The sequence below is a fragment of the Symphalangus syndactylus genome, chromosome 1 (genome assembly GCF_028878055.3).
Source record: "Symphalangus syndactylus isolate Jambi chromosome 1, NHGRI_mSymSyn1-v2.1_pri, whole genome shotgun sequence".
Lineage (NCBI taxonomy): Eukaryota > Metazoa > Chordata > Mammalia > Primates > Hylobatidae > Symphalangus > Symphalangus syndactylus.
Genome location: NC_072423.2, coordinates 36,601,916 through 36,614,135, shown reverse-complemented (window position 1 = coordinate 36,614,135; position 12,220 = coordinate 36,601,916). Strand labels below are relative to the sequence as shown.

The following is a 12,220-nucleotide window of genomic DNA, read 5'->3' as shown; positions in this document are numbered from 1 at the left end:
ATTTTCAAATGTTGGTTTTCTTATAGAATACTGCTCATTGTAAACAGCTTTTTAAATGCAGAAATATGTACATTAACAAATAACAAGTGGCTGTATCCTAACCCCTGGAGAGATAACATGATTTATGTTTTAATCAGTATAGAAGGAACCATTTTTCTCCCCAAAGTAGATTTTGCTTGTGATTTTTTTCTGATTATTAGAGTAATACAGGCCCACTGTAAAGAAAATGTCCAGCAATTCACATAATTAAGAGCATTTACAACACCCCTACCTATGTAGGTGAGTGCTGTTTTGGTCTGTGTGGGAGGGGAATCTTTAAAGAAAGCCTTAAGTTTTCCCCTTGGCCTCTGAAATGATCTCTACTTAAACAAATGCAGTCTTTCCGATGAGCAAATCTGCTATTTCCAGGTAGGGTCTGTCCCTTTCTCATTAAGGTGGTCTCGATTCATACATATGCTCATTCTCCTGAAACTGATTCTTCTTTCAATTTTTGGGAGGTATTCAACAACTTCTTCATATAGTCATGTAGTGACTCAGCACAATCCCTACTCTAAGGAGACTTTGAATTTTCACTCTACATCCCAGTGAAGGTCAGTCCAGCCTATCCCCACTTTCTCTGTGTCCTCAGTGGAGGTGTACAGGCAGCCCCCCACCCACTCTCTTCTTCTGAGGCATGTGCTGTCCATACCCCTCAGGTGGAAGTAATTTATATAACTGTCCAACTACCTGATATGGACAGGAGACAGGGAAATACTGGACAGAAGATGACAGTTCCCTGGCAAAGGCCCTACCCTCAAGCCTGGATACCCGTGGCCCTAAATGAGGACGGGCATTCCTGTTTTTGCGACCAAAAAGTTGCCTTTTGGCTCACCACACCCCCTATCCTATACCCATATAAACTCCAAACCCCAGGCTCCAAAGGCAGATAAGGAGACAAAGAGACAAGCAGATCAATGGCAGAATAGCACGACAGAAAGAGAGAAGAGAAAGAGCATCTGAACACTGACAGGAGTTCACCTGGGGGTGGTGGGAGAGGAGTTCAGCCACTGGATGGCCAAACTCCAGGGGAAGATCATCTTCCCACTCTATCCCCCGCTTCCAGCTCCCCATCCATCTCGCTACGAGCCACCTCCACCACTCAATAACCACCCCCCAGCAACCATCCTTCAAGTCCATGTGTGACCCGATTCTTCTAGGACCCTGGACAAGAGCCCGGGTACCAAGTGGGCACTGAGCTGGTTAACACTTAATGGCAGAGCTAAAACAGCACTGTGACATTGGGGCTTCAGGAGTCGCAGGCTCCCACCCCTAGATGCTGCTGTGGGGCTAGAGCTCTAAAGGGCTTGCCCCGGTTCCTGCACCTGCCCTTCTGCCTGCTCCCCATTCCATAAGGGGTTTGAGCTTACAGCAGCAAACAGAGAGCCACACCCCCGTAGCACACCCTGTGAAGGGGGGCCAGGGAACTCTCCCATCTCATACTCAGGTAAACTCACTATTTGGAGATATTAAAAGAGAGTAAGTGGATTGTATCCCTTCTCCTAGAGCACTTCTGCCTTTTAAGAGGGCCCTTTAAAAATGTTGTCCAAAGAAACAAGGTAAAAGTTTGGCCAGGTGTGGTGGCTCACACCTGTAATCCCAGCACTTTGGGAGACTGAGGTGGGTGGATCACTTGAGGTCAGGAGTTCAAGACCAGCCTGGCCAACATAGTGAAACCCTGTCTCTACAAAAAGTACAAAAATTAGCTGGGCATGGTGGTGGATGCCTGTAGTCCCAGCTACTCAGGAGGCTGAGGCAGGAGAATCACTTGAACCCGGGAGGTGGAGGCTGCAGTGAGCTGAGATCATGCCACTGCACTCCAGCCTGGGTGACAGAGACTTTGTCTCAAAAAAAAAAAAAAGAAAAAAAAAGAAAAAGAAACAAGCACTGTGGAGTATCACATACAGCTTTGGATTCAGCTGCAACATGGTGGGCAGTAGGGGCACACCGTGCTCTGGAGCAAGTTCTCTTAGAGCTCCAGATCTTCCAGCATTGCGGCCCTTGGGTTCCTAGGAGGCCTTGTCCCTCCCAGCAGCCTGGGATGAGAAGGAAAATGGAGGCTGAGCTCCTTATCTTTCCCCCTCCTCATTGCTCCTTTGCAAACACTTTTCCTGGTCTGGTGGAAGATGTCTAACACAGCCATGGGTCTCAGAGAAGGGGTGAGTATAAGAGCAAATAACAAAATGACATCTCTCCCTTTTCCTTTTTTTTCTCTATGTAAAATGGCTCCTTACCATTATAAAATTAAGTTTGAGCTATAACTCACATACTGTAAAATATAGCCCTTTGGAGTGTACAATAATTGTTAGCATATTTGCAAAGTTGGGCAACTATCACACCCTATTCTGCCCTATTCTCCCCTCTTCACAGATCCTGGCAACCACTAACCTACTTTGTCTCTATGCCCGTTCCCTCTTTAATTGGTCCCATCTGTCACGCACGTAGTGGCACAAGGGAACAAGAGCCCGTATTCTGCTCAGAGCTCATGAGTCTTCACAAGGCCCTGCTCATCAGGTCCATGTGGATTCCCTTCAGAAGGAAGGGTGCAGGGCACTTAGAGCACTGAGGCCTCTGTCTTATGGCCTGGGAAAGGGCTGCTCTGCCCTTTGCTCATTGAGCAGAAACTATTTCCTGTCCCTCTAGTAGTGGAAAGACTGTGAACCAAACCCATTGAGTCACTGATTAACAGGATGCTTTAAAAATGGAAACATTTAAGTTTATTTGCCTAGCTATATGCTGTTTTAATTATTTTATCATGTACAGCAAATATCCAGAACACTCCTAAGCCCTGACCCATACTTGAACAACTTAATGCAGGAAGCCTGGGGAAAAGAGAGCCAGAGCCGACAAACTGCCCATCCGATGTGCGTTTTAACACATGCCAGCATGGCTGAATTTCTCCCAGGCTCTTCCTGTCTTGGCCCCCAAGTTTTAAATATAGACACTTCTCTTGGGGTAAGATGGATTTGGGTAAGAATCAGGTGGAAGAAACCATATGAAAAAGGGCCTCACAGAGTCCGAGTCCCCTTGGTCCCTATGCTCACCATCCATCTTTAGCTCTTTCAGCTTTGCTGACCCACCCGCTCAGGTGCAGGCTCCCCTTTTAAAGCTGCCCTGCCCTTTCCTTCCATGTGTCTGAGGGCATTGCCCACATTATGCACCATGGTTATTTGCGTACACACTTGTTTTAGTTCTCCTTAAGAGTTTGCAATTTCACTGGGGAAATAATTAAAGCATCATTTAGCTGGGCTAAAAACCTTAAATGCTTCTAATTTGAAAACCTCTTACTGCTGACAGATCCATAACTCAAGGAAATTACTAGAGTGAGGAGCTGTGGCTGCAAAGACATCAAGGCCAGTACAGGACGAGCCTGGAGAACAGAAGGACAGAAGCCTGGCTCTGATGCCGGCCAGCAGTGTGACTGGGGCCAGTCCCAGCCTAGATGCCTTCCCTCCCTTACCTGTACAGTGGAGAGAACATCACCCACCTCATACAAGCACCACAGGGCTTTAAAGAGTAGCCAGGGAGTTCAGGAGATGGGGCGTATGGAGAGCTCCAAAGCTTCCAAAGACCAGAATTCTCTTGTTTCCTGCCTAAGCCACTCCCTTCCCCTTTTCTTACAAAGGTGTCCTTCACGCACAGCTGTACCACAGACAAAGTGTGCAAAGAAGCTGAGGGGAAAGGAGATGCCAGCTCCTGTGTGAAGGCAAACCATCCATTGAGAAGCACCACCATCGCTTTGTGGCCGTGAGGGTGGGGACACCCTCAGGAGGGACCAAGAGAGGTTGGTACCCACTATGGGGTCTGGGCATAAGGGCTGTAAAGATGTCACTCCCCGAAGGACCCAGAATCAAATGTGAATTCTCCTTTCTGTGGATTTCTGTGAGAAAACCCTCAGAGATAAAACTCTCACAAGAAAGGCTCCCTCACCTTTAAGAGGAAAATCTTCGAAGTAAAGCTCAAGAGAATTTGTGATTCTTTTTCCAAAAATAGAACTTTTCAAAGGGGCTTTCTGATTTGGTGGGGACCTTTGGGTGTGTGTTCACTGCAATCACCTAAAGCTGGAACAGCCCACTCATGAAGACCACGGGCTGTCCAGGGTTTCTTGAGGCTGCCATGACGGAATCTCCCCCTCTCGCAGCATTTCAGCTATTCCCGAGTCCACTGTGGGACAGAGAGCATTCCACTTCGTGTTGTGGATATGTTCGTGCAGAGGCAGCTCCTCTGCGAGACTTGCACCTCCTTCAAGTCTCTCTCTGATCCACGTTTAACCCTTACAGCACCTATTGTCATGGTGTCTTTATATTCAGTTTCCAATTACAGTTTTAAAAATGGGTATTCTCCTGACCATTTAACACGTTAAACCTTTTCTACCAGTGTTTCTCACAGAGGGTGCTACTGGCTTTGGGGCAGCACCCTTGGGTGTGGGACAGTCCTAACACCACGCAGCATCTTTGGATCATTATCCCCGACCCCATTCACTGAGACATCAAAAATGCTCCCAAATGTTTGTAAAACATTTAATCCAGAACATGGTTTGTAAAACGTTTACTCCAGAAGAACAGGACACCTTCTCAACTTCCATCGCCTCCACAGCACGACCCCCACCCTCATCAGATGGCCATGGAGACGCCTTTCCCCACTCGGTGTGGCTCTGTGGCTCACTGGCCAGGAGGCGTCTTTTAACCCAGTCACCCAATCCTGGCTTGGCTGCTCTTCCATTCCATTCCACATTAATGGTGGGAGAAGAGCCCTCATCCCAAGTCTAGTGACTCCAGGAACATAATTCTTACTCAGCCCTGCTCTCCCTGGATTCTGACTTGCTTGTCAGGGGCCTGGCTGAGCATTCTGGACTTCAGTGGCATGCTTCCTCCAGAATCAAGGCCTTCTTCACCTGGAGCACCTCTAGCTTGCTGGGGAGCAGGCGCCCTGACAGGGTCAAGGAGTCACAACGGGGTGTATGGGAGAAGCTCAGGACCTGTGACTGCTTCCTGGTAGGAAGAGGGAGAGATCAGAGACAGTAACAAAGGCCTATATGGGATGAGCCAGGACAGGCATTCAGCAGAACCCACCAGTCTGGAAAGATGTTTCCTTGTAATGAGCTCCTCAGGCTCAAGGCAGGGAGTGGTAACACGGCTGCTAAGAATGGTGCAGGAAGCACAGTAGCTTTGGGATGTTGTTTGGCTAACGGAGCTCCCATACAGAGCCTAACACCGGATTTAACCATCTGCACGTGCAAATATTCTGCAGAACAAAATGCCTGCTTGCAAGGGCCCCAGTGGACCAATGTGGACAGATGGTATGGAGCTGCAGAGTTACAGCACTTTGTGCTGCTTCTCCCTCGGGCATGTTTCCTCATGAGGGGACTGGCTGGATCAGACGAACCCTAGAGTCCCTCCAGTAAGACCACGGCATAAGGCTGTAAGTCACACAACTTCTATGACATCAGTCCACAAAAAGAATCCCTAAAGATGTCCTGATGGGTAACCTAAGTTTCCCTTAGAAAATGGTAAAGAATCCCTCAGGGCTCTTCCGGTCAGAATTAGGTGGGTCAACCCAACCTTTTAGGTACTCCACTATACCATCATGCAACCTAGATGGAGGATTCCTGGTCACATGGAGGTGGAATGCAAGAGGTATGCTTCTTTTCTAGTTAAACAGCCTTACAGGAACCTATGAGCCTCAGTGGGACTTTGTTCCCTACAAGGTCTCACATGGAAACCAACAGCAATTTGTGGGGCAGAATTGTTTGGCCATGCTGTGAGGCATACCTACCAGGACCAACAGGCTCTCTCTGGATATTGAGACATGGATAATCTTCATTATGCCACCAAGCAACATACACTTCTTTTCCTTTTTGAAGGAACAAATCAGCAGAGAAATAGATGATGCTGGATACAAGAGTTTCCCTTGGAAGTGTACTAAGGATGGACAAAATTTCTAAAGGGACATAAGAGGCCAAAATCAGAGAAGAGAGGGACACCTTTTCAAAGGCTCACAGGAACAGGCATCCTTAACCTGTGGACATGCAGTATGGTGGCTCTACCCTTTTCTATCTGGAGGACTTGATCAGATTACTTAACTTTTCTCAGGTATATTTCTTTATCCCTTAAATGAAGTTGTCACTGTCTACCTTGCCTTTCTCAATGATCAATGTGATCCTTTCAACAAATGGTCCTGGGACAAATGGATAAACGCATACAAAAGAATGAGACTGGGCTTTTACTTCACATCTTACACATAAATTAACTCAAAATGGATCAAAGTCCTAAAACAGTAAAACTCTTGGAAGAAAACATAGATGTTAGTCTTTGTGACCTTGGGTTAGGCAATGCACAACTTAATGCAATGACACCTAATGCACAACCAAAGAAATAAACAGATTTCTTCAAAATTAAAAGCTTTTGTGCTTCAAAGAATGCTATTAAGGAATTGAAAAGATGGTTCACAGAATGGAAGAAAATATTTGCAAGTCGTATGTCTTATAAGGTTCTCATATTCTTAATATATAAAAAGAACTCCTATAACTCAACAAGTAATCCAATAAAAAAAAATGGGCAAAGGAGATCAATAGACAGTTCTCCAAAGAAGATGTACAAATGGCCAAGCACATGAAAGATGCTCAACATCATTAGTCATCAGGAAAACGCCAATCAAAATCACAAGATACCTCTTCACACCCACCAGAATGGCTATAATGAAAAGGACAGACAAGAACAAATGTTGATGAGAATGCATAGAAACGGGAACCCTAGGGCATGCACAGTGCTGGTAAGAATGCAAAATGGTACAGTCACTGTGGAAAACAATATGGAAGATCCTCAGAAGAGGAGGGTGTTACCATATGACACAACAATTCCACTCCAAGGTATACCCTCAAGAGAAAAAATGTGTCTACACAAAAACATGTACACAAGTGTTCATAGCAGCATTCTTACTTCCCCAAAAGTAGAAACAACTAAACATCCATCCACTGATGAACAGATAATATAGAATGTGCAGCATCTATCTGATGAAATAATATTCAGCAATATAAAGGAATAAACTACTGATGGATGCTGCGCATGGATACATCTTGAAAACAGCCCTGACAGAAAACAGCCAGACACAAAAGGACACGTATTATATGATTCCATTTATATGAAAAATCCAAACTGGGCAAATCTATAGAAATAGAAAGTAGGTTAGCACTTGCCAGGGGCTGGGAGCAGGGACTATTAATGGGCACAGGGTTTCCTTTTGGGGTGATAAAAACATTCTGAAATTAGACAGTGGTGATGGTTGTATAACTCTGTATATAATGAAAATAACTGAAATTGCATACTTTAAAGGGGTGAATTTTAGAGTGGAAAAATTATATCTAAATTTTGAAAAGATAACATGATGAAAACATAAGAGGTTTGTGGGTGGCCTTTATAAAGTAATACATACGATTTTTCAGCTCTGAAACTCACGGAGGGGTTCCTAGTGCAAAGACTGTCAGGTGCTCACCCAGCACTCACACCATCAGAAACACTCCATGTTTGCCTTTCCCTTTATCCCCTAACTATGTCCTGGGCCTCCTAGGGGAACACAGGCTCAGCCCCATTAGTGGCCCTAGAACCGAAGCCTGAAGAACTTTGTTGCAGAGGGAAGGAAACACAATTCCTCCCCACTGGCTCCGAGTTGGAGCTGAGACACAAAGCGAGGACACAGGAAAACCCAATCCATCCTAACACTGCCTGGATGTGACGAAGTGGCTTGTAGTTTACCCAGGGGCCAACACATGCCTTCAGGGTAATAATTTTAAGGCAGGATGCATTTTTAAATCACCTGGGGAAACTTGTCAAAATGCATATGTTCAGGGCTCAGTCTCAGGCTCTGACTTAATAGGTCTGAGGGGGCCCAGCTTCTGAGACTGCTGAGTATGTCCTCATGACTGACGTGCAGCCTTGCGTGAAAACCCCTGGGTCAGGCTCCAGTCCAAAGGAATGAAGACAGATCTCAGGCAAAAGAGCCAGACCCAAAGGCTGTGAGATCCTGAGATAATGACTCATATCACTTCAAAATCAGTTCTGTATTATTCTTCCTCTGTGGGATGTTTAATAGCAAGGGAAGTAACTGTGCGTCTGTTTTAAATTCAACCATGATTAAATAGGGAGAGGAAGCAGGCCACTTCTAAAGCTTCCCTCTAGTTCTCCAATCTCATGCTATTTACTCTTTACAGGATTGGGGAGAAGGAAGTTGGGGAAGAAGTAGAAGTCTTTTCAGAAAGCGCCACTTTTATGAAGTGAAGGTGGGAGGATGTGGAGGAGAATTCAAGTTCATGCAGAGTTTTTTGTTGTTGTTGTTTTTTGTTTTTTAACATCAACATTGTACATTCAAGTAGTCCCCCCGCCACACACACAGTTTTCGGGGTAAGCAGTATTTGCTTCACAATTTCTCCAGGACACAAAACTGCTGACTCTCTGGAGAGGGAGACAGATGACTGCACAGGCACGAGACCCAGGAGCTGGGTGACGGGTGGACAAGCCTCTCTTCCTGGGCAGTGCATTTATCACAGGGCTTTATGTGCATAACAATGGACATATTTCTTAGTCACTGCACAGCATTTCAAATTGAGTGATACATTTTCATTTTAAATCAGACTCACAGAGAGCCGTAATTCTCAGGGAGGATAAAAATAGACAGGTATAGGGAAGCCCGAGGGCAGGCTGAGGAACACCCGGCAGCCACTGCTGTCCTGCAATGCTGCATTCCTGCTCTCTGGCTTGGTGGGTTTTGGTGGCAACCGGCATGTATTAATTTGGGGAAGGGGGGTAAGAATTCTTCCAGGGCATCGGGAGGCTGGACGCAGGAACTCTGCTGAAAAAGCCCTCTGCTCGGGCTCTTGGGAGCAGCCCTGTGTATAATTCATCACAGGCTTCTGCAGTCCTGGGATGACACATTTTCTTTTCCTTTGCCATCTCCCTCACTCTGGCTGCTTCCACACAAGAATTGTTGGAGATGGCATAAATTGTAATTCCCTTAATCAAAGAGGGCCATTGAAGTTTCTTTTGGAAACAGCTGTGCAAAGTTGTATAGTTACTTGACAAGCTAACATGAGCTGAATCACTTCGCTGTGTTGAGTTTTCAGCAGCCAAAGAGCTGAATTTTTGTAGAAAACTCCCAATTTATCCAGCACCCAACTCAGGTCCCTCTGGTCCCATGAAGGTCTCCTAAAGTCAGATCAACAAAATAACTGCTCAACTCCACACTGAAGCTAGCACACATTACGCTTGTATATTTCCTTCAGTAGCTAACACCTTGTTGGGCACACAGTATCCACTAAACCTCACTTGCTTTATCCCCAGATATAGTAGGCATATACAATCTCCTGGATTAAGCAGTTAGGTAGCATTATTATTTTAATCAGTGACATCACTCCGAATTGCTACCATGATTGGCAGATGGAGAAGATTAAGCAATGGTGCTGAGTCGAAATATTACAGGTGTAATAGCTTCCCACCCTCTCACCACTCATCCTCAAAGTAAATGCCATCCTACATGCTGTGGCTTGCTTGTGGTGAGAGGAAAAGGATTAGGCTCTGGATTAAATGGTGAGGATGATTCGACTGCAGCTCAATACAGTACTAACAAAAGTGACACAAAACACAGTGCCTCTTTCCAAAAGTTAACATTTCAAATAGCAGTTTGGGGAGGGAATCCTCTCTTTGACCCTTTAGCAAAGCCTGCTAAGATGGCAAATGCCAGGAGGATATGGAAGGCAGCATTCTAAATCTAAGTCCACACATTTAATTCACAGAATTAGAGAACAGTTGCTGTGATACCAGAAATACAGTCATTCCTTCCTTCCCTACAATTTCCACAATACCTGTAATTACAAAAAGAAATGGTACAAATGCACTTGCAAGTATCTGCTAGAAAAAAGTCCAAAACAATTAGAATAGCAGTAAAAGACAGCTATCAGCTGCCCCTTAAGAGGCCAGGGGTTGTGGGCATCTTGACTCTGCTGGCAGCTCTGATTCGCAGCGAGGTGGAATGAACAGTAGGAGAATCCATTTTCCACATGGGTCTAAAGACTTTGGGGAAATGCATTCTTCTAGCTGCTAAAAATGAGGTTGCCTGGATGAGGCAAAATCACACCTGGTCTCCCAGCATGCTACAACTAGAGGAATAAGCAGTAGGAACAGGGCAGTGAGCGGCCAGAGAAGCCCTCTGTAACTTACTGTGGCTCCTAGCACCAGGCATCAGTGTTGCTCCCTGGCAGGCAGTCTCTCCACCCTTCAAGGCCCAGCTCAAGTCTCAACTCCTCAGTGAAGCTGCAGCTCCTCCTGCACTTGCACTACAACCTTGCATCTGGTTATATGTTGTTCTGTTTCAATCTCATATCACTTCCCTGAGACTGTGAGCTCCTGCTGGGCAGGGCCCACGACTTGCATCTTTCATTCCCTCCCAGGAAGCAGCACAGGGCTAGATGCTCAGTGCAGGACGAGATGTGGAAGAGAAAGACTCCCAGGAGAGAAGGACATCACAAAGGCCAGAAACTGTTCTCATTGTACATAGAGCCCATGTGAGCCCCTGGAAGCAAAACCTTCTCCCCACTGGCTTCCCCCTCTAAAACAGACCATTTTGCATGGAGACAGCAAGACCAGTAGGAGTGTGGGCGACACACACTGTCACTCTGATTTCACACAGTGAGGCTTCAAGCTAGCTCAGCCAGTGAATCAGAGGTGGCAGAGATGTGTATAGACCTCTGCCTGAGCATGGTCTATGGTTAACCACATCAGAACCAACTTCTAGCTCCTCCCTAACGTTCTCCAAGGAGAAACCCTTGAAGCAACATCCTGTGAGGTCTGTTGTTCTATTACTGAACAATTCATTCTGTTAAAAATTTCTTTGTATTTTTCATATGTTTCGCCATGTTGGCCAGGCTGGTCTCGAACTCCTAGCCCGAAGTGATCAACAACAGACAAACCAACCAACCAACCCAGTGACAACAAAACAGGTCTACCCTGGAGTCATACTCTAATTTTTTCTATTTTCCTCCCTTTCTGATCCTTTATCCCACTTTCTTTTTCTTCCTCTTCCTTCTCCTTCTTCTTTGTCAAATAGAGGATTGAGTCATTATCATTGATCCATATAAAATCCCTCTCTCATTTATTTTCTTTAATTCCCACTCCCCATTTCTATTCCCCGTCATCCCATGTGCAACCTTCCTAATATGTTTGATATGCATCTTTTTGTTTGTATGTATTTTTAGAAAATGTTTATTGTTTTGTGTGCAAAAAAAATTAATTAAAAAAAAAAAGTTCTTTGTGAAATCGGTGGCCCGTTATATACTGAGAGGGGTCCCAAAGGCTCCACCTGCCTTAGAATATCTCATTGTCACATGCTTCCCTTGTTTCCTCTCCCCTGCTTGACATGGTCCTAATGTTCACACCTCCTACCTGACAAGTCCTCCATGAGCACCTTGGGTCTCTCTGCTCGCCTCCAGACCTCTGCACTGTACAGCACGGGATGATTGTGAGGACCTGCAATTCCTATTTTTCTTGCACAGTGATCCTCAACAGTTTAACATGGGACATTTAGCTCCCGTCTGTTTTGACAGACTTCTTTACATGTTTTTTAAACTGAGCTTTCTAATTGCTTGAAGAGGTCTGGGAATTTCATAATGCTCTTTTCAGGTGGCCACACATGTTGGGATTTCACAAAAACACCACCAGAAAGTTCTGAGATAGATACAGTCTACCCAGATAGTTACACCCATAGGGAGGTAGCTTCTTGTTCATATTCCAATAAGTAATAAATATCTTACTAAATGCTCAAGTGTCCAGTGCTGGCTGAGAACTCTAGATACATTATCTAATTCCTTACAACAACCTACCAAGTGAGTATGATCATTCTCTTTAAGGATAAGGAAACCCAGGCTCATTGAGATTAATTTACTTCTCCAAGGTCACCCAGCCAAGAAGTGTGGGAGTCAGTAACTGAATCCAGGCCTGACTCCAAAGTCCAAGAATTCAACTACCAGGCTCTTTCAGCTCTCTGGCAGGCCACAGTTCTGAAGTCTGGACTCCCACAAACTGGAAAGAGGAGGGAGTTTTGCACTGAGTCTCAGGTTTGGAGCCAGCCCCAGAGGGCAGTCTCTTAGGATCCTGCTTCACCCCTTCCTCGTCTGATAAACCTTTGCTGGGATGGTAAT

At 45.5% G+C, this 12,220-nt stretch overlaps 1 protein-coding gene across 4 annotated transcripts in view; it reads right to left on the bottom strand.

The window, feature by feature from the left end:
• Positions 1–12,220, bottom strand: part of MYO5B (myosin VB) — a 363,462-nt gene that overhangs the window by 84,039 nt on the left and 267,203 nt on the right. The window lies entirely within an intron of this gene.